This window comes from Ascaphus truei, chromosome 3 (assembly GCF_040206685.1).
Source record: "Ascaphus truei isolate aAscTru1 chromosome 3, aAscTru1.hap1, whole genome shotgun sequence".
Taxonomy (NCBI): Eukaryota; Metazoa; Chordata; class Amphibia; order Anura; family Ascaphidae; genus Ascaphus; species Ascaphus truei.
In genome coordinates this window covers 291,121,509-291,143,125 of record NC_134485.1, presented here as the reverse complement: position 1 = coordinate 291,143,125, position 21,617 = coordinate 291,121,509, and the positions used below count along the sequence as shown (strand labels likewise).

The following is a 21,617-nucleotide window of genomic DNA, read 5'->3' as shown; positions in this document are numbered from 1 at the left end:
GGTGTGAGTGTGGGTAAGTGTCTGTGAGTGTGTGTAAGTGTCTGAGTGTGTGTCTGAGTGTGTGTGTAAGTGTGTGTGAGTGTCTGTGAGTGTCTGTGAGTGTGTAAGTGTGTGTGAGTGTGTGTGAGTGTGTGTGAGTGTGTGTGAGTGTCTGTGAGTGTCTGTGAGTGTCTAAGTGTGTGTAAGTGTGTGTGAGTGTGTGTGAGTGTCTGTGAGTGTGTAAGTGTGTGTGAGTGTGTGTGAGTGTGTGTGAGTGTGTGTGAGTGTCTGTGAGTGTCTAAGTGTGTGTAAGTGTGTGTGAGTGTGTGTGAGTGTCTGTGAGTGTGTAAGTGTGTGTGAGTGTGTGTGAGTGTGTGTGAGTGTGTGTGAGTGTGTGTGAGTGTCTAAGTGTGTGTAAGTGTGTGTAAGTGTGTGTGAGTGTGTGTGAGTGTCTAAGTGTGTGTAAGTGTGTGTGTGTGTGTGTGTGTGTGTGTGTGTGTGAGTGTGTGTGAGTGTCTGTAAGTGTGCGTGAGTGTGCGTAAGTGTGTGTGAGTGTCTAAGTGTGTGTAAGTGTGTGTAAGTGTGTGTGAGTGTGTGTGAGTGTCTAAGTGTGTGTAAGTGTGTGTGTGTGTGTGTGTGTGAGTGTGTGTGAGTGTCTGTAAGTGTGCGTGAGTGTGCGTAAGTGTGTGTGAGTGTGCGTGAGTGTGGTCAGTGTGTGTGCAGTGTGTCAGTGTGAGCAATGAGCAGTGTGTGTGCAGTGTGCAGTGTGTGTGCAGTGTGGCAGTGAGCAATGAGCAGTGTGTGTGCAGTGAGTGTGTGCAGTGTGTCAGTGTGAGCAATGAGCAGTGTGTGTGCAGTGTGCAGTGTGTGTGCAGTGTGGCAGTGTGAGCAATGAGCAGTGTGTGTGCAGTGAGTGTGTGCAGTGTGCAAAAAAAAAAATGTAAAAAAAAATTTTTAAAAAATTTTTTTTTTTTTTTTTTTTTTTTTTTTTTTAAAAAACGGGAGCCACGGGAAAACCGCGTTATAACCGAATCGCGGTATAACGAGGCGCGTTATAACGGGGTTTAGCTGTATTTCTGTAAGAAAAAATCCACGTACTGTGACAGGTTAGCTTTAAGTGCATTTATACCGGAAATAATTGGTCTCCCTGGGGGTCAGTTAAAGATTGGTGGATTTTAGGGAGATGGTAATATATAAATGTTTAGTTCCTAAAGGAACTTGGTCATTAGTAAGTTTTTGATAAATTCCCAGAATCCTATGTGCCTTTTTCTCTTAATCACTTCTGTTTTGAAGTACAATGCCCCCTCCTTTATCCGCTTGTCTAATTATTAGGTATCTAATTATTACACTGGCGACACACTTTATTCGAGCTCGGCTAGTCCCACGAATTCGGGTATACCCGGGTGTATTGAGGTTTGTGACTGTTTTCTGCCCGAGTGCATTGAGGTATTTTCCAAGCAGGGATTGAAGCATTTTATTCCCGCTGGCTGCAATACTGCACAGTACATATATATATACTGCATTACAATTCATGAATTTATGCCATCTGGTAGACACGCGAAGCATTGCAGCCTATTAAATCCTAATCACTATCATTTAACAGATCAGCCGCCCATCAGCCAGGCATGAACCCAGGCTGGGAAGGCAAATGCAACGGGGCTTGTCAGAGGTGAGGAGCGGCGCATTCCAGGTATCTGCCAGGTACATACCGGGTATTTGCTCGAATAAAGTGTGTCGGTGCAGTAGGTTTTTATTTTCTTGTAGGTTTTTTAACGCTGCAAATTCTTCCTTGGTAAGATTGTGTTGTAAATCATGCGTTTTATGATTTTTTACAGGTGAAATAGCATATTTTATCTCCTGGATCAGATGGCGAGGGATGCAAGGATACAGCAGACCCATATGGTGCGTGAGCATCTCTGCCTCTATCCAATCCCATCGCCCATAGTCCAGGAGATCCCTAACTCTGGTCACTCGCACCAGGATTAGTCAGCAGCGGACAATGAGCAATTCCAACATCCGAGCCCCCACTGCCGGATAAAACAGCAGAGGCTCGGCAAGGAAATCACTAGCAACCACGCCCTTCATTTCTTGGTCCCGATACCAGGCTCCAGGCTTTTAGTAGGTTCTGGTAGTATGCCGGCAGCAGCAAGAGGTTTCTACTTAACCCCGCTGACTTGATCATAAAGAGTTGCCGGTCATACCCCATATTGCACAGCTGCCAAAAAAGCTGGTTTCCAGCTGGCACCATGCAGAGGCGGATCTGCATAAAGGTATCATTGCAGGCATTGGAGGCGGAATGTGTGGATTTGGGAGCAGACACACACCACTCCCTGTCCTCCCTTTCCCAGTGGGAGGCATGCAACACCTGATTCCCCATCCAAAGGAAGAACGGCCACTTCCTGTGGATTTGCTGATAAATTCAGGGCTTGGACTCATGGCTATCAGTCGGTGCCACAGCGGACTGGCCACCAGCTGGTTGATCACCAGAGCCCTCCCCCTGAGGGAAAGCATTTTTTTCCAGATTCTCCCATGAACCCAGACAAGCGGGGACTCGTTCCTCAAGCTCTCTTCAGTTGTCTGGGGCTGTGTTCTCCATAGCAGACAGGTAGACTCCAAGATACTTGAGAGTATTGCTCCACCACAAAATATTCTGGAATTTGGAGGGTAAGGAGTATACCTTTAAGGGGCCTACCAAAAGGCCAGAGCACTTGGACCACTTGATCCGAGCTGAAGAGGTCGCTGTATCTTGTGCCTGATCCAGATCAACTAGGTCCTGGGCCACGAGAAATACATCATCAGCATAAGCTGATAGGACAACCCTCATGTCGGGCTCTCGCAGTACTAGCTCGGTGAGCCTCTTCCTCTGTAGGAAGAGGAAGGGCTCGATGGCCAGTGCATACAGTTGCCTGGACAACGGGCCTCCTTGACGCACTCCCCGACCAAAAGCCAAAGGTGCTGTCAGCGACCAATTCATCTTCAACAGACACTCTGCAGAGGTGTACAGCGTCTGGAGAAGGCCCACAAACTTTGGGCCAAAGCTGAACACCTGCAGGGTCTGTATGAGGTAAGTGTGATCCACCCTGTCAAACAACTTCTCCTGATCTAGGGAAAGGAAAGTGAGTGACAGACCAGTCTTCTGCGCATAGTGCAGCAGGTCCCAGACCAGAAAGATATTATTAAAGATATTATCATGAATGGTCCGGGCCTGGACAGTGTATCACTGGTCGGGATGAATCACTTCTGCCAGCACGGACTTGAGCCTCAGCGATATCGCTTTGGCTACGACCTTATAGTCCAAGAGCTGCACTGACATGAAAGGGGCATCTCCCCTTCCCCTTCCCCCCCCCCTGGTCTCGAGGGATTCTGCCAGGACCCAGGGTTTCCCAGGAAAACTGGAAAAACTCCACGGTCAGTCCATCTAGCCCCAGCGATTTGCCAGGGGACATAAGACTGAGGGCTTCAGAGAGCTCTGCAAGAGTCAGCGGTAACTCAAGCCACTCCCTCCCACCCTCACTGACCGTGGGAAGCCACTCCCAAAACACCCTGTATGCATCCGGCTGGATGGACTCCAGAGAGAATAGGTTGGTATAAAACCTCCGGGTCCATCAGAGGGGAACCGTCCTCCAGCGAAGGCAGCATATAGATCACTGTGCACAAAGAGCTGGTACTGGAATACAACGAGTTACTACTAGGCTACTCTTTCTGCATGAAACAAAACAATTATTACCCAGTGGTGTATATAAACGTGTATGGGGAGCTAATTGCTGGTTAATAATTGTCGTGTGCTGGGGAAAACATGTTTTGTTAGACAATCTGTGAGCTCTTCGAAGATGCACCTATTTTAAAGAGATCAATGCAGTTTTACTCTTAAATGTAACAATACGTTCTGGTTTGTTGTATGTGAATGAGCCAATAAAAAGTTTGGCATTCAACTGGACTGCCACAGGCATCTGCACACATTGTTCAGCCCCTCTGGCAGCGAAAGGTCAAACTGCATTCATACATTTGCCCCAAAACAAATTACTACTATACTCCGGCCTGATCTCACCAATATAGAAATATTGCAGTCTATATTCAACACAGTTCCAAGATTTTGCTGGATTTGTTTCCATTTTGCAGTTTATTTTTAGCAATCCAAATGAGTTCACCAATATGTATTATGTATTCACATAATTAGCTCTTGAAACAATGACAAATAAAAGCAAAACAAAATCTGCCTGAGACAAACATGCATTTATGTAACATTTAAACAGGAAGTCCTTGATGATTACCAGTAATTGAAAAAGGCCTTTACTAGTCAAAAAAAAAAATCCTGTGTGAACCATTAAACAAAACTTATCTGGTGTTTATGTTTTTCCTCCTCAATAATTAATGAACTGTAAATAGTGCAGAGAGTTTGGTTTTGTATTGTAACCACTATTATAAATAGGAGGCAGATGTTTACATAATACCCTGAATCATTTGTGCGCCAAAGGGGTTACAATTTTGCCCTGTTCCCTTTTCAAGTAAAAAATAACATATCCTGATCCCCAGAGACTTCATTTTAAGAATTGTATGCATATACACTTATTATATCTGCTGCTTCAGTCATCTGTTGACGTTCACTCTAATGTGGCCCTGATCAATTCTGCCAGCTGTGCTTAAGTGATGTTTACTATAATAACATCACACTGCATTTTTATTTGGCAATAACAACTATGACAGCACCTAAATGCAATGAGAAGCCAGGAGTTTATCGTGTGTACACAGATCAAATTGGAACTGTTTATGGAGGACAGTGATGTTCTATTTCTGTCTGTTCTAGTGAATACCAATGCCACATTAATGGCTTTGCCAAATGCATAACTACTCTGCCCTTTCGAATAAGTGCAAGTCTTGTTAATGTAAACTCTGTATATATCAGGACATTAAGCTGATCTTATTGTTTCTATGTCCAAAGAACATAAAAAGAGCTTTGCTGGTTGAAATCAATACTCATGTCCCAGAAATAACTTGGTTATTTCATGATGATAAAATTCACTGGTAACCCTCTCATAAATCACCACAGCCCTTATTTCATTTGCTGTGAAACCATATTCCCCTTTCTCTGGAAGATTTAGGTTCCGTTCATTTGAATGGGACCAAATTCTTCCTGAACAAGAGCAAGACAGCTTTCACAATACAAGTGCTGTATGAAAAAGATCACTGCTATCTAGACAAAGAGCAAAAAAACACAAAAAATGAATTACTATGGGGGCTATGCATTAAGCTCTGAGCTTTCGCGCTGGCCTGAAAAAAATTAGCACTTCCGATAAAAAATTAAGCCGGCGGCGCGATTCACTAAGGCCCTCAGCCCATTTTCTATCGGACGTGCCCAAAACTGGCTTATCGTGCCTGCAAGGTTTTTTCCCTCTGCTAGCGCACTGAATCTTCCCGTACGCTAGCTGCTAGAAAAAAAAGCCGCATGTAACATTTGCATGGAGATTTGCCATCTCCATGCAAGGCTATTACATGCGATCGTACACTAAATAAATACATTTTAATACATTTTAATAATAGTGTACATGAGCAGGGGGTCTCCCGGAGCCGAATAGCATTGGTTTCAGGTCCGATGACCCCCTACTTCAGGAGATATAGGCCCCGTTATGGGGTGCCGGTATCCCCTGCAGAATTTCAATGTCCCGGTCACTTGAAAGTGCAGGGGATACCGGCACCCCATAACGGGGCCTATATCTCCTGAAGTAGGGGGTCCTCGGACCTGAAACCAAGCTCACGTACCTTGAAGGACTAAAAACAGCATCCAATGCCATCCGCCACACTCTGATTGGATTTCGTCACGTCATCTTAAAGGCAAATTAGGTTTTTGGATTGACAGATGAAGATAGAAGATAAAGAAGATGAAGAAATTGTGACAGATGAAGATAGAAGAAGGTGATTAAAGAAAGAAAAAAGAAGATTTGGGTACCTGATCCGGATCTTCATGACGGATGGCATTGGATGCTGTTTTCAGGCCGTCAAGGTACGTGAGCTTCCTGCTACCCCGGGAGTCGAAGGGCCACCACTTCTAATGGTAAGTAATATATTGAATGTTTGTAAATGTCTCTTTTTACAGGTTTCTTCATTGGATGTGTTTTTTTATTTTTTGGGGGAGGCACATTGACTGATAATATATTAATCTGTACCACTTTAGGGTACAGATTAATACATTATTATGACAATATTTGGGAGGCATTTCTGGCTTGGTGTTGCTGTTGGTTTTTTTAATACCAGTTTCTTATGTGGATGTCATTGTTTTTTTTTCCCCTGCTTAATGCTAATAAAATGTTTGCGATTGGTGTTCGTTTGTAGTTAATGTTGTATTATGTTAGCTAATGCGTTTCATGGTTATTTCAGATATTGTTTGAATGTATTTCTTTGTCTTTTAATGTATACATTCATTAATGTTGTAGTAATTCATTGGTTTGATTGGTTAGTGTTACTATTCATTTTGAGTTGGTTTAGGAATTAATTGGTTTCATTGGTTAATGGTTTAATTAATTCATTGTTAATGTTGTTACTGCTTGTATTCATTGGATTAGCTGGCTACTGTATTTATTTACTTTATTTAGGTATGCTAATGCAGTGTTTAATAATGGGCAAATAATCTATTATCCATATCTGGATAATAGTTATTTTGCACATTATTGTACTGTATGTGTTAGGGGGGTGTATTTAGTTAGAAATAATGTTTAGTATTTTTGAAGGCACAACATTTGTACCGCAGGCCAGCGGGTACCCCAGGATTCCCGCAGGGACCCCGGGACGGCCGTAGGGTCAGCCGGGGACACCCACGTGACCCCCGGCCTCCCTCGGGGACCCCCGCTGGGTGAGCCGGGGACACCCGCCGGCCTGTTGTATGGGTTTTGCGCCTGCCAAAAGGTAAACAAAGAATTTTTTCTAGGTCCAGCTTTTTTTATCACCTGCCTTTAGCTGGTGAGCTTTATTCAGCGCAACTTTCACGTATGATAAGTTTGCGTTGCTTACTGAATCCCGCAGAAGGGCAGGATTTAGCGCAAACAGCTCATCGTACGAGCAAAGTTGGACTGTTCCAGGAAAAAGTCAGTTTTGGAGCGCAAAGTGTCTGTTTGAGCGGCTTAGTGAATGGCGCTCGGCGGAACTTCACGTTCTAAGAGCACTTTGCGCTATTAAAACAACTTATCACTGCTTAGTACATAGCCCCCTATGTGCGCTTCCAGGAGAAATAACACAATAAAGAGCATTCAAAACAGAGACTCTAGGAGATACTGGAATGACAATAAAATTAAGCAATCTGGAGAAGAGAATCCATGAAAAACCCTTCACATGCTTAAAGTAGAGCAACACCCTAGCACAGGGGTGGCCAACCTGATTGGGAGTTTGCACCAGAATTTATCTGTTTCATTGTCAAAGGGTCACAATAAGTAAAGAAAAAAAAATGAATACCTGTATGCACTAACACAGAGCATAACCTGACCGTGTCAGTGTATACTGTTGTACCGTCAGGTTATGCTTTGTATCAGTGTGTAGTGCCGCAAGGTTATACTCTGTGTCAGAGTATAGTGCAGACTATATCTTGATGCACTATATACTGACAGAGTATGTAGCCCGCGGACCTACAGTACACACTGACACAGGACATAACTTGACGGCACTATACACTGACATAGGATAACATGATGGCACTACAGTATACACTGACACAGGGTATATAACCTGACACACAGTACAAGTGGGAGAGGGTGGGAGAAGGGTGACATGGGGAGGGGGGGAGTAGGGAAGGATGTGAAGAAACATGGGGAGGGGGAGAAGAGGGGAGACAAATGGAAAGGGGATGTAAGGGAGGGTGACTCATGTGAAGTGACATGGAGTTGTGGGGAGAGGGTGTGACACAAGGAGGGGGGGCAAGAGGGTGTGACAAATGGGGAGAGGGGGAACAGGGGGTGATATGGGGCAGTGGGGGATAAGGGAGGGATAGTGCCAGGGAGATAAGGAGGTAACCGGAGGGACAAGGGGAGGTAATGAGGTGATTGCCCCTACCTTGCTCACCAGTATCTACAGCCATCACCATATGGAGCTTTCAGCAGACAGGGTGTATACTCACTGTACCCTGTGCTGTTTGGGAGTCCACCAGGGGTTGCTGGTGTATAGGAGCTCAGGAGAAGAGCTGGCTAGGGGGTGCTCTGGCTCCTCCTCTTCCATGTCGCTATGGTCTCTCAGCACTGTCTGCAGTCAGAGGCCCCATTGTATTTTTCCTTCAGGGTCCACACATGAAGCACTGAAGGACCCTTGGGCCACAAGTTGGCCACACCTGCCCTAGCACAGCTACCATTATCCTTATAAATGTAGCACTGCTTCCCCCTCCCATTCCCCCCCCATAGGAGATTTGCCCTGCTACCAGTGTATGGTGGTGTGCTTTACCTGTTGGTTCACAGGCTGGCTGAGGTTCTGCGATGGTTTCAGGACAACAGGACAGGCTATTGATGTAGATGCTTCAGTTCAGTCTCTGCAGTGCTAGCGCCTCCATCCACCACAGGCTCCAGGAGTGCTGAACAAAAGTCTCTTTATTGAGAATCCACTGCATACAGATTACTCATACAGCGATTACTTCTTTCTTAGTCTCTGACCTCTGGATGGTCCCTGTGGCAAATCTTGCTCAGGGCCTTGTCACAATCCCCTAGTGGGAATGACCCTGCAGGGCGAAACAAAGCTTACAACTCCCAGTACTAGAATCAGAGCTGCTCACTCCTCAGGGAACTGGGAAGAACTCCATTAACTTTGGTGTGCCTCTTCCTTAGAGCAGGAGGGGAGGGCACAAGGTCTGCACCCAGAATTAGGCAACACACAAACCAAGTCCCACTTCCACTCTGGCAATTCAAGGAAGCTGCAGAGGGGAGGGGTAAACCCAAGATGAGCCTAAAACTGCCGGCATCTACTAGGACTTATGTGTTAGGGGGGGGGCAGATGAGTAGTCATAATCAGCCATGGCTACATAAATAAGAAAGCAGAACACTTCAAAATGTATTAAAAAGTCAGTCTTCTAATCATTTTCATGATCTTAACTATGATTGTTAGACTTGGTCCATAGTGCAGGTGCGAGCGCGCCTGTCGTCTGAGCAATCTGTGGCCTAAGATCATTCGCAACGGGGAGGCGTGGCGGAGGCGTGGCCGTGACATCACAAGGCTTGTTCGTCCTTATTGCCTAAACCGTTCATGTGACTTGGCCTTACGCGCAAAAAGGCAAAATAATTTGTATTTTCAAAAATCTGCCGCGCCGTCGCGTTTCCTCGTATGCGCGGTCGCAGCACTATGGCCAGCCCCATAGATCTACTGCATTTTGTTCGCGCGTTGCACATTGCTCGTACCATGGCCGCAGCCTTACATATCAGCTTCAACACACGTGACTTTTGGAACCAGTGGAACTACATAAGGAAGGGATATTTCCAATTAATAAACATGAGTATCCATGTGACAATAAAGACTGTTCCTGTTTCTTTATACCTCCTGCCTGGGTGTGATCTTACTGGGAGGAGAGGGAGTATTTCTACCATAGGAGATCGCCTCCATTAATCTTGGAGCCTGCGTCAGATGGAGGCGCTGCCCTGCTAGAGAACCTTGTGGGTAATGTACCCCAGAAACCTGATCCTGTGTCCCCACTACCACGGCAGACAGCTCAGCCCTCATGCACCACACGTTTAGTAATGGCCAGATCCCCCATAGGGTGGGGGAAACACCGTTACACTAGTAATTGTTATGGTTACTCAATTTTTTTTGGAACAACATGGAGACATGAGGCGTATAATTACAGCAGCAGAAACATCAATGAGGACCTACTATTCATCAAAGGAGAGAGAACTCAAAATGCTGATTATGATGATAATATATTTATATATAGTTATATAAACACAGTTTGCAATGTGATTTAATAAATGGCGATGGGTTGCCATGTGTTAACCAATAAAAAATGGTACCCTAAAAGTCCCAGTGAAGTTGAAATAAGATTCAGTTCACTGTTGAGCAGCTTAAACCTATCTATAACCCAGCTCTAGGAGCAATTGCACTGCAACAGAGGCTTAGACCCTGTATGCTAATGGTCCCAGTGACATTGTGGCTTTTCGTTTGCTCTCTTGAGTAATGCTGCCTTACTGCCATATTGATTTCCTGAATAGGGGAAACATTTGCACATAAAAGTGTCTCTGAAAGCAGGGGGTTTTGTTTCACTAAATAATAAAACATTTCAGCTCAGAGTATAAGAACGTAAAAGACAAAAAAATTTGGGGGATTGCTGCATATCAGCCTTTTATGTCTTTACTCACTGTATCTGTTTGAGTTCAGTATATTGCCATTAAATAACGGTCGTGAAAAAATGTGCATGCTAATTAAACAAAATAATAATAGATTACAATAGGTATCCTTTGTTAGTTATTTCTACAAATTGTGTTATTCTTTTAAAATCTTCACGTTTTATCCTTGAGGCACACAAGACATTACGTTTTGGGGTAAATCCCAAATATTCTTATGATGTCCAATCTTCTTACAATAAAACTTAAGAGTTTTAGGAAAATAATAATTTAGTTTATTGCATAAACAAAAATAGCACCTTTCACAAATTGTTTTTTTATATAAACTGTTTGCCATGCACAATAACAGGACTTCCTCAATTCCACTTTCTAATAACTCCAAGGCACTAGGGATATGACAGCATGACGAATATCACAGCAGACAGCGCCAATATGGTGCCATTTTACTAGATCAATATCTGACTGCAATATAGGAAAAAAGGAGCTGATATTAGTCTACATGGTGTATTACAGATGACGTACGTTTCTTCTTACTGCACTCATGCTGAACCAAAGTAATAATTCATAGTGGTCTTAAAAGGTTTGCACACCAGCACATGCAAAAAAAAAAAAGACTAATCTTTGTTCCAACATCCGTTCAAACATGTGATTGCTAAAAGCAATGTGTGTGCCGTCTCTCGTTTTATATATATATATATATATATACACACACACACACACACACACACACACACACACACACACACACACACACACACACACACACACACACACACACACACACACACACACACACACACACACACACACACACACACACACACACACATATATATATACACACACAGTATATATATATATATATATATATATATATATATATATATATATATATATATATAGACATTTTGTCTTTCTATATATTTAACCTTATTACTTGTTACACATAGTTATTAATACAACTATAAAATAAAACATTACTTATACCCAACAAAATGCTGATGTATACAAATTACCAGTGTAAAAAAGAAAATAGGACCCTAAAGACATTGCCTTCAAATTAATGTTCAAGATTAACCTTTGTATACAGATAAAGTTGGAGAGAGCACTCCATTAGCCCAAAAACATTTTCCATGGGTGCAATTATTATCAAAAGGTATTGATGATGGAGAATATATTCTCAGTCAGGCACTATAAGTGGACTTTGCGAAAATAGTTAACATTTTATTGACCCAAGATTTTGGCATTGCATTAACTATAACGGACGTTAGTGCTAATGTTTTTCAAAAGAGGTGTCCCCTCTAATAGCACCTATCCAAAGATCTCGGTTATAGTTAACGCAGGGATTTCAACGGGCGTTATTTAAGTCATACATATAGGTGGCATTACTCCCATTCAGACCCTGAAATATATGTTTTGCAGGATAGAAGATGAAAGAAAGAAGGGAGGGAGAGGGACAGAGACCATACAGTATTTCAGGGTTTGAATTTAAGTAGCTACAGTACAAAGCTTTTAAAGTTTGTCAAAGAAAAGTATGTCTGAAAATTTTCAATTTTGTCCATCTCAACCTGAAAATTACATTTTTTTTTTTCGACGTTCAAATGGCTTTTGAAAGTGATTGAAAATGCAATACCCATTGACTTTTCACCATTAATAGAATTTGTTGCAAACTTTTGTAACAAAGTGAACGACAGGATCAACTAAGCTAATCTAAGGCTGGAGAAGATATTGGTCCTATTATCTGCATCACTAGGAAGATGGCTTCACAGCACAGTGAATAGAGACAAATATGGGGTGTAGTGCGCCACTTCTTGTCTGATGTAATTCCTGCACACATCTAAAATGGTACAATTGCCTTGGACAGTGGAACAAACAATCATGTTTGTCTAATTCCCTAAACAACGATGGTCTAGCTCGGTGGTCACTAGCTACATCCTTGGCACTGTACACATATTACAGACAGAATAATACTTTACAGTATATCAAACTCTGTACACAAAATGGTATGCAATGTGTTTACACCAACATACATATGGTACAGGTTATCTAAAGCTGGCTAATGTTGTTATCTACAATATTAAGATACTCAACATAAAATGTACACAATACCATCGGAGCTATTTCAGACATCTGTGATTCAAACAGGTAAATAAATGACTGGATGGAAAGATTACTAATGGCATTTATCAATCATGAGATAGAGTGCGGGCAGTTTTCACCAGATTTCCATTAGTAACCATTTTGTTATCTTGGGATGCTTTACAGTAGTAAATGGCACTCATTACCCCGTTGTAAGTAATAAAACTCAATGATTAAGTAATTGTAGTGACAGCCAGTATTTGTACTAGTACAGATTACTAAAAATCATCCATTGGGATTTCCTCCTCTTTATCAGATACATGTGTCATGCATGTGAGTATTCAAAAGAGGGAGTCATTTGGTCCTGCATTGTAAAATAAATAGACATCTTTACTGTCAATAGTGCAATGCATTGTTCTGTGTTTTGACAGTGAAGGGGTTAAAGTTTATTCTAGAGCACAAAATGAAACAGACAAGCTGTTGATGGATAAATAATGGAGCAAACACATTTTTCATTTGCTGCCATTTTGTAATTCACATGTCCTGTGTAACAGACAGATGCAAGTATTCATGCACAGGAGTGTAGGAAACAGCTTGCCAACCAGGGTAAGCATATCATTGACAAGTGCATTTATTGTCAGCTGAGGATAACTGAGGATCTAAAAAGAAGATGAATTCAATTAAAACCAAAACATTTTCTTGTGATCTATTTTTATGTCAGTCAAAAACAATGTTGAATTTTCAAAATATTAAAGGGGCAGTTCTGCCTATTTGTTTTTTCATCAGTCAGGTAGATTCAGATTTTTTTTTTTAACTTTGAATAAATGCTTTTGTGAGATCTTTATCTAATGTGCTTTTGTGATAAGACTGTTACCCAGTCGTAAAAGCCCAAAGTAAATGATCTATCTTTTTTTACAAAGTACAGTAATTATCTTGCCCTCTTTAGTCAATATGCTTTATAGCAAAAAAGCAATACATATTGATTTTTCACAAGATAAAAATAAAAGTGATAATTTAAAGAGGATGTTATATTTTTAAGGATAGAAAATGGACTGATAAAAAAAATAGGATCCACTACAATGAGCTGCCCTTTAACTTTTCTAATGTTTTGTGATATGTACCCAAGAGATGCATATTAAGATAAATATTCTGGTTTTGTGGGATTTTGCTGTTTCACTGCAAACATTGCAGTCGGGGCGTTAGATTTTCTGGGGCGGCGGCAGCTCTCCCTAGGGCATTTTAATTAAATGCCAGGGGACCGCGTGAGGCCTCCATAATAAATGTAACTTCCAGCGTACGCATCGTCCTGGCAACCCAGCGTTAAATGATGCCACAGGGTCATGTGACGTCATGTTATAATGGTGAAGTGACGTCACATGACCCCGCTCGTCATTTGACGCCAGGGTTGAGCGGGGGGCGCGAAGCACCGAGAAGAGCAGGTAGGGGTGCACACGGGGGAAAGTTTGCGCACCCTGGTCTATTGCATTTACAAAATGTTACATTATTATAAGTATACTATGATATTATACATCTTATATGCCTTTACCATGAACCCTTGTAGTCACACTTACCATAACACCCCCCTCTACTATCTCTGTAAGATCTCCCCACTTTGATTGTAAGCTCTTCAGGGCAGGGGCACCTTTTTCTAATGTCTAATTTTATGTATGAAGCTCTTATTCCTATTATGTTACTTGTCTTACAGCTGTAAAGTGCTATGTACATGGAAGGCGCTATATAAATAAAGATTTACATACATAAGCACATATTAATCTTGTTCAATACAAAACATCCTGACAGTGAATACAACGGCAAGAACGGATGGATGAAAGTTGTAATTTATTATATTACTAATTAAGAGTAGCCAAAGAGAACGACTTAAGTGCTCAGCAGGCTGATAGAGTTAGCAGATTTCATGAACATCAGATGAGAATTTAGTCTATGGCATCTCAGGTTTCAAAGTTTCCACTAGCCCATTCTATCCATCCGTGACCAGTCTGATTCAAATATGGTGTCATGTTTTAATCATTTGCAAAAAATCAGGAAGACAATTTACATAAAAATGAAGATGATGTGTCAGTTTGTTAAAATGTAAAAGAAGCAATATTTAATAAGGAATCTGATAAAATGTGCAAATGTGGTTCTACATTCAAATAAAAATATTAAATGCCATACCTTATTTCTAGCTACAAGCTGTGCATACATGTTAGACTGCGCTTATAATGCCAGTGACGGCGACACCACATCGTGGCAAAACAAATGTATTGCTGCCACCGCGTGCGCTTATAGTAGAAGCGACGTGACGGTGCGACGGAGCGACGGCTTGGAAGTCAAGTCGATTTGATTTCTCAACGACCGCAGCCTGACGTCACCGTCGCCGGCACTATAAGCGCAGCCTAACCCACCAAAAATCATTCAATGTGATACCTTTTAGAGGATCGACACGAGAGTTCTTTACAGTGCATAGTTTACAGAGCTTTCAAACCCTTACTGCTCTCTTTTAATGTACAAAATGAAAACAAATTTTACATGCTGTGAATGAAACCATGATACCAATGTTGTGCTTCCTGGTAACCACCAAAAGCAGGGTTAGACCTACATTAGTTAAATACCAAAAAGTTGCTATCGTATTTCAATTGATGTAATAAAAACATATGTTTTTAATAGCTGTTTTGTTTCTGGGTGGGGGAGGGGAATTGGATTGTTTTGAGGTGATGACAGCTTTAACTAGATCAACCTGAAGCATTTATGTATTAACTACCTGTACCCAGCGTAACATACTCTGAGCTAGGAGAACTTAAAGGTTATTAATGAAACATTACTCTTTGTTTTCACCCCTCCCTGTAATGCCTTGCTGTCTCTTATCCCCTCTCCTCCATCCTGCCCTGCTCCTCTTTGCACTCTCTCCTTCCCTCTCTTTGCACTCCCTGTCTTATTGTGTCTGCTCTTTCTCTTTGCACACTACCTCTGTCGGTGTGTGTGTCTGTGTGTGTGTGTGTGTGTCTGCGTGTGTCTGCATGTGTGTATGAGTGCCAGCCCGAGCCCGTGGAGGGAGGGAGAGGGGGAGAGTAGCGGGTCCCTCCGCTCAAGCCACGCCCCCCCTTCCGCTCAAACCTCCCACTCCCGCCCACCTCCTGCTCCCTACAGACCGCATATCGCGGTCTGTGTCTGTCAGCGCCCCGCCTGTCTGCAGTGCGGGAGCGCTGACGGAGGGAGCGGGGCCTTAGCCTTAGGCTGCGTCCATGGTTTGGATGACCACACGGACACGCGATCAGAGTGCCTCAAGGCAGTGATCGTGTCCATGCGGCGTGCAGGCGCACGGAGGCAGGAGGGGGCACGCTATGTGCGAGAAATGTCTACTTTGATGTGTGAAGCACTTATTTTGTCACTTGTAATACTGCGGTAAAGCGCATCAGTATGTACATGGATGACGCTATATAAATAAAGATATACATACATACATATGAGGAAGGGCCCGTTTGTGGGTCCGAAACATTGGTGATTTGTGTTATTTTTCCTACAATATATGTTTATTTTTCACAAACCAGAGTGTTGTCTGCTGATTCCCGTGCGAACGGTATCGTATATTTATCTACTTTAATATGGGACATGCACCTACCTAAATGAGCTATATTGGAGTGCCAGCTGTTCATCTTTCTCTTTTCTACATACATATATAGATATAGATCCATTATAAAACAAAAAAGTAGAGCACAGCCTCCACAGCTTAAATTGGTACAATATTTGAATAAAAAGGAGATAAAATTAGGCCACTCACAAAAGTAGATAGAACATGCGTTCAGGATCTGTACAAAGAACAAGGGTCATCTGGGTAGTCACTGATATTCCTCAGATGGAGAGCTGGAACCTCGTGGTGAGTAGTGTGTGGTGTATATTCACTTATGGATCCGGATACACATCAGAAATGTGCGTCCGTAGATCCATATCAAATATACATCAATTACATTCATTAGGATATTAACACCACTCATGCTCTCTCTGCACCCCAGTGTCATTCAAATCCTCTCCCCAATGTTTCCTGGGTAAGTGACAGACCACTCAGCTTATCACAGAGGGGGAGGGATATGCAGTCCCATTGTCATTCCCTGGGTGAGTGACAGGCCGCTCAGCTTATCAAAGAGGGGAATGGATGTGCAGTCTCACCTGCAGTCCCTGGGTGAGTGACAGACCGGTGTGTATGTGTGTGTGTATGTGTTGATGTTTATATCTTTATAAGTGTGTATCTTTGCTTGTGTGGGGGTATCTCTGTGTGTGTGTATCTGTGTGTGTATCTCTCTGTGTGTGTATCTCTGCGTGTAAGTGTGCGTTTAATGTGTGTATATGTGTGTATCTGTGTGTGTGGGTATCTGTTTAAGTGTGTGTGTATCTCTGTGTGTGTGTGTATATCTGTGTAAGTGTGTATCTTTCTGTATCTCTTTGTGTATTTGTGTGTGTGTGTGTTTATATGTGTGTGTGTGTGTGTGTGTGTGTGTGTGTGTGTGTGTGTGTGTGTGTGTGTGTGTGTGTGTGTGTGTGTGTGTGTGTGTGTGTGTGTGTGTGTGTGTGTGTGTGTGTGTGTGTGTGTGTGTGTGTGTTTATACCTGTGTGTGTTTATCTGTGCAATGATGTCTGCTAAAAATATTCTACAGCTAAGCTGAAAATGTAAATATGACAAGCAGAATACAGGCTGTGAATAACAGAAGCAATCAAAGTCCATGTAAACAATAAAGTTGTCAGTTATGTTGTCTGATATGTCCCCTATTCAGACCTTTTCCCTTCCGGTGTTCCATGTTTTTCACTGTCCTTGTGTTGTGTCAGCAACACACATGGGCATGTTTTCTAAATCTAGTAACATTGTATTATCAGACTGCATACAATGTTGTTAATTAGGTCTGGGACTGCCAGAGGAGGGCATATGTTGATATGTAAATGCAGGCTGGGTATCTATGTCTACCCAACAAAAATGTCTAGTTGCCAGTTAATGTTTCTTTTCTTGTTTCAATTTCTCCTTAGCAGACCCCACGACATCTATGCAGGTTCAGGCAACATTTAGCATGTACTTCTTAAGTACTGAAGAACCTACATTATATTGCTTTGCATTGTGGGACCCATCAGCAACACATGGTTTAATAAAGGCTCAATAACTTCAAATAAGTGCTTACATTACTGAACGTCTTATCAATGATCCAGAAAGAGACGTCCAAGACCTGATATACAATCACAATCGCCTGAGAATGGTTTGGGGTCCGTATCTGCCATTGATAATAGGACCAATTTATGGTTACTGCCCAAGGATCATTAGCTCTATTAAATGTGTAGTTTATCATTTGTGCAGTGGAATTGTCAATTTTGCATTAAAAAAATTATAAACAGTAAATGCAGTAGAGTGTTACTGGTATGCTGTACAGTAAATTTAAACAGCGGCAGGAGAAGTACTGTACATTGAAATGACTTGCTTAACAAATCCTTATGCATAATGTTTTGATAGAGGATGACAGATATGGCAGTCCAAGAAAATGTCCAGTGTCAGAGATGTAAATTAATGGCAAAATGTGTAAACAATAACAACAGGGTCGACTATAAACATACATACAGTATCTTAAAACAATACGGCAGAAAATGTGTAAAAACTGAAAACAATATATTATCCATTCAGTTTCATGTGTAGTTTGAAGAAGTACATTTGTGTTGCTGAAATTCAACCTACTGTAGTAGTCTCCCATTCATTGTTGATAGTGTTGTCTTTTTCTGCAGCTCTGCTCAAATTCTCACCTTGATCTGCCCTTGTCATCAAGTCATTGAAGCACAAAGCAGGGAGCATAGGAGTGTTTACTTATTTCCCAAGTCCATTATCTTACACATTAATCACTGGTCTGGAACTTTTGGACAATGCTGAATCTGTTACCTTTTTTCTTTTTGTTCCTGGCTGCTTTATTCTCTCGCCTGCCAGTTTAACAGTCTCAGGTCAGAGTACACCTCATGACCCTTTTCTTCTATGGACTATTAATTTTTTATTTCTTCATATATATTTTTAATAACAAGGAAATTAACATATTAATTAGTTACATATTAACTACACCATTATAATGCAGAATGTTATATTGTATAGAAGGACTTTGGTCATAGTTTAAAGGCAGCACTGATTTTATCCTGTTGTCGTAAATAAATAATGTATAATGAAATGCAGCATTTCCGGGTTTATAGTAAAATTCCCACAGCACACTTTTGGGGGATAACCAACCAATATTCCACACACATACAAACTAAGAGGTCTATGTATTAACTCAAAGAAAATGTGTTTTGACATTATATTTTGCTCACACTTGCATTAAATGTAAGAAACAATTTCCTCCATCTGGAGCTGATTCTTAGCCAGAGAGGATTATGCCACTTCTGAGCTAGTTAAGTGTGGAAAATACTTGAGAAATAAAATGATACGCAGATATGCAAAGGTTAATACTTCTCAATATAACATGAGAATCAGGCAACTCCTACTGATGATACTCCCCAAATTTCAAGCTGACGCACAAGGGACACAACTGGAGCAAAGACCCCTGATGCTGCACAGTGGCAAAAGATAAAAATGCAACCGTTCTGCTCTAAACATTACTTTAAAGCAGAGGTGCGCAAAGTGGGGGGCGCGAGATTTTCGGGGGGGTGCACGGCGGTTACAGAGGCCCCACGCTTCCCCAAACGCATTTAAATTAAATGCCGGGGATCGCATGAGGCTTATGTAAAACTCCCTTACCTTCCAGCGTCACATCGTCATGGCAACCTGGAAACAAATGACGCAGTGGGGTCACGTGATATTGTGTTGCCATGGCAATTTGACCCCGCGGCGTCATTTGATGCCAGAGCCATGCAGGGGAGGAGTGTGCTAGAGGGAGGGGGGGAGACCAAGCAGTGGGCGCAAGAAGAAAACTTTGTGCACCCCTGCTTTAAACCATAGACCCCAAAATGCATTTACTCGAGTTCAGTTACAAATTGGTTATTCCTAATAACTAGTTTTGCTTGGAAGTGAAAGAGAACTTTTGATCCTATGTTAAATTACCCAGGTAATGTATCCTTATATAGTTTGTTCTTTTTTTTTTAACCCATACATTTACAAACGTCTCAAAGTTTCATCTGTATAAATTTAATGTAACAAAAGGGGGGTTTGTGGACTAAACAACTTCTAAGCAGTTCATAATAGTCATTGTGTGTTGTTCACTTTCAGCAAATGCAAATATCTGCCAACACTTTGTGGATTTGTTGGCTGTCCAATGATGCATAAAAATAGGTTGTAATAGCAGCATAATATTTTCATCAAAACGTTGAGAATTCTGCCCATTTTATCGAGATCTAAAGAAACACATTTCCCCATGCCTAGCTAAATTATTATAAATTCTTAATTAATATATTTAGTTTTATTGTTTTACTGTATTTTTGTGTGGGCCTTTGGCTTACATTTGCTTCCGGATGTACTCGTGACATGATGTAGAAAAGTTAGTCGTTTCTGCAGGGGAAAATATTTGCTTCGATAATGATTAATATTTTGCAACTGCATGAAGTACGACAAAAAAATGCAACAATTAGATCTTCAAAGAATGAAAAGTACACATTCTTATTTTCAAGGCGGAAAGGAATAGATTCAAAGCTATACAGCTGGAGGCTCTTGAACTATACTTGTCAAAAGATTTGTTTGTGAAACATGCATTTTATTGCTTGTGTGCATGTTATAATGAGGCAAAGACAACGGCGACATTACACATAATGATTGCATTACTTGTTTCAGCCAGTTTCCTTGTCCTTTTGCAATTAACATTTCCCAGATCACCCAAGGCTACAATACTTGCTGGAAAAAAAATTCTACAATTCACATAAATGAGCAAAGTCTATAGTTTTAGAAAAAGTTTACTTTATGAACAAAGGACCCTTATGAGCCACTAGTGAGAAGAAATAGAGGGTGAGGGGGTGGGGGGGAAACAGTCTTCACAATGTGAGCCTTCTCCTACTGCGACTTGTTATCAAGCCGTTTCTAAGAGTCCCTCAAATCTGCATTAAAATACATTTCATTTCATTCACTCATTTGCATTAATTTCTCCCATTATAACTGAAAATGGCTGAATGTCTCTCTAACACAATGCAACAGCCTATAACAAGCACCCATGCTGCACCAGATGCCAATTTACTCCTCTGAGTTCTTTTCATTCTGTTTGCCGATTCTGACAACTGGAGTTCCCCCCACAGTCCAAGGGACGTTTCAATTGGATTTGCTCTTGGTGACAAAATTGTTGCTCTGCTGAGAGGAGGGGGCTCTTTGACTGAGCGTCTATCACAGTGCCATGGGAAAGCTAGAGGAGAATGATTCTCAGTGGCTTCTGATTTCCAGTATTTGTTCAGCATTAGGCCCACTTATCTTCAGAAGAAAAAGCAACATGTAGAGAGAAAGTGACAGGCAGAAATACACTCACTTGCTCGTTTATTCTCACTGAGCTATGTATTCAAACACGGGGCCGTTCTACTAAAAGCTCTAGATCAGCTACACTCAATTATCACAGCTAATCCTTATAGCTCTATAAAGTAAATATTTCATTACAATTTCAAATAAACAGTCACTGAATCTAATGAAGCAAGAACGCAGAGACTGGCAATGTCACAGAACTGGCTACCATCATTAGGCAAAAGGACATAGAGTGTTCTGCTGGCGAAGCAGAAATTACTGTTTTGATTCAAACTACCAGGCTACAAGTTTATAATTTTTTTTATTTTCAAGACATCACAAGTCTTTGCACTTCTGCCAATTACATTTTATTCAGCAATCAGTGACTTTTCCTACCATTTTTGCTATAGTGTTTAGAATCACAATGACCAGCAGTGAGTGGCACTATTAGACTATATCCCCTTTTCAGTATCAAAATGATTATTTCTTAAAATTAATTCAAAAGTTTCCAGCAACACACACTGCATGCGTTTTTGGACAGTAACTCCTTTCTTTGAATGTTTCCTATTTATACTGAATGTCTGGTGTTCTTTTGCCAGTACTGTAAAACATGTCACATACCCATTTATTTATTGGTTTAACGTTGGTAGAGAACAGCATAATTAATATTTGTAGATTACCAACTGCCAATAAATGGAGGCAATTTTTTTTAGCACAGTACATACTTCTGTGAGAACAGTGTTTTTTTCCCCGTATGTTTACATGAGTTGATATTCTAATTAATACCCCTCAGTTTCAATACATGAGTAGACAAATACTATGTAGGAAATCAGCTTAGTTGA

General features: G+C 41.4%; 1 protein-coding gene across 4 annotated transcripts in view; it reads right to left on the bottom strand.

Moving 5' to 3' along the window:
• The window catches only part of DACH1 (dachshund family transcription factor 1), a 466,035-nt gene that overhangs the window by 344,980 nt on the left and 99,438 nt on the right, over window positions 1-21,617 (bottom strand). The gene's annotated exons all lie outside the window — the stretch shown is intronic.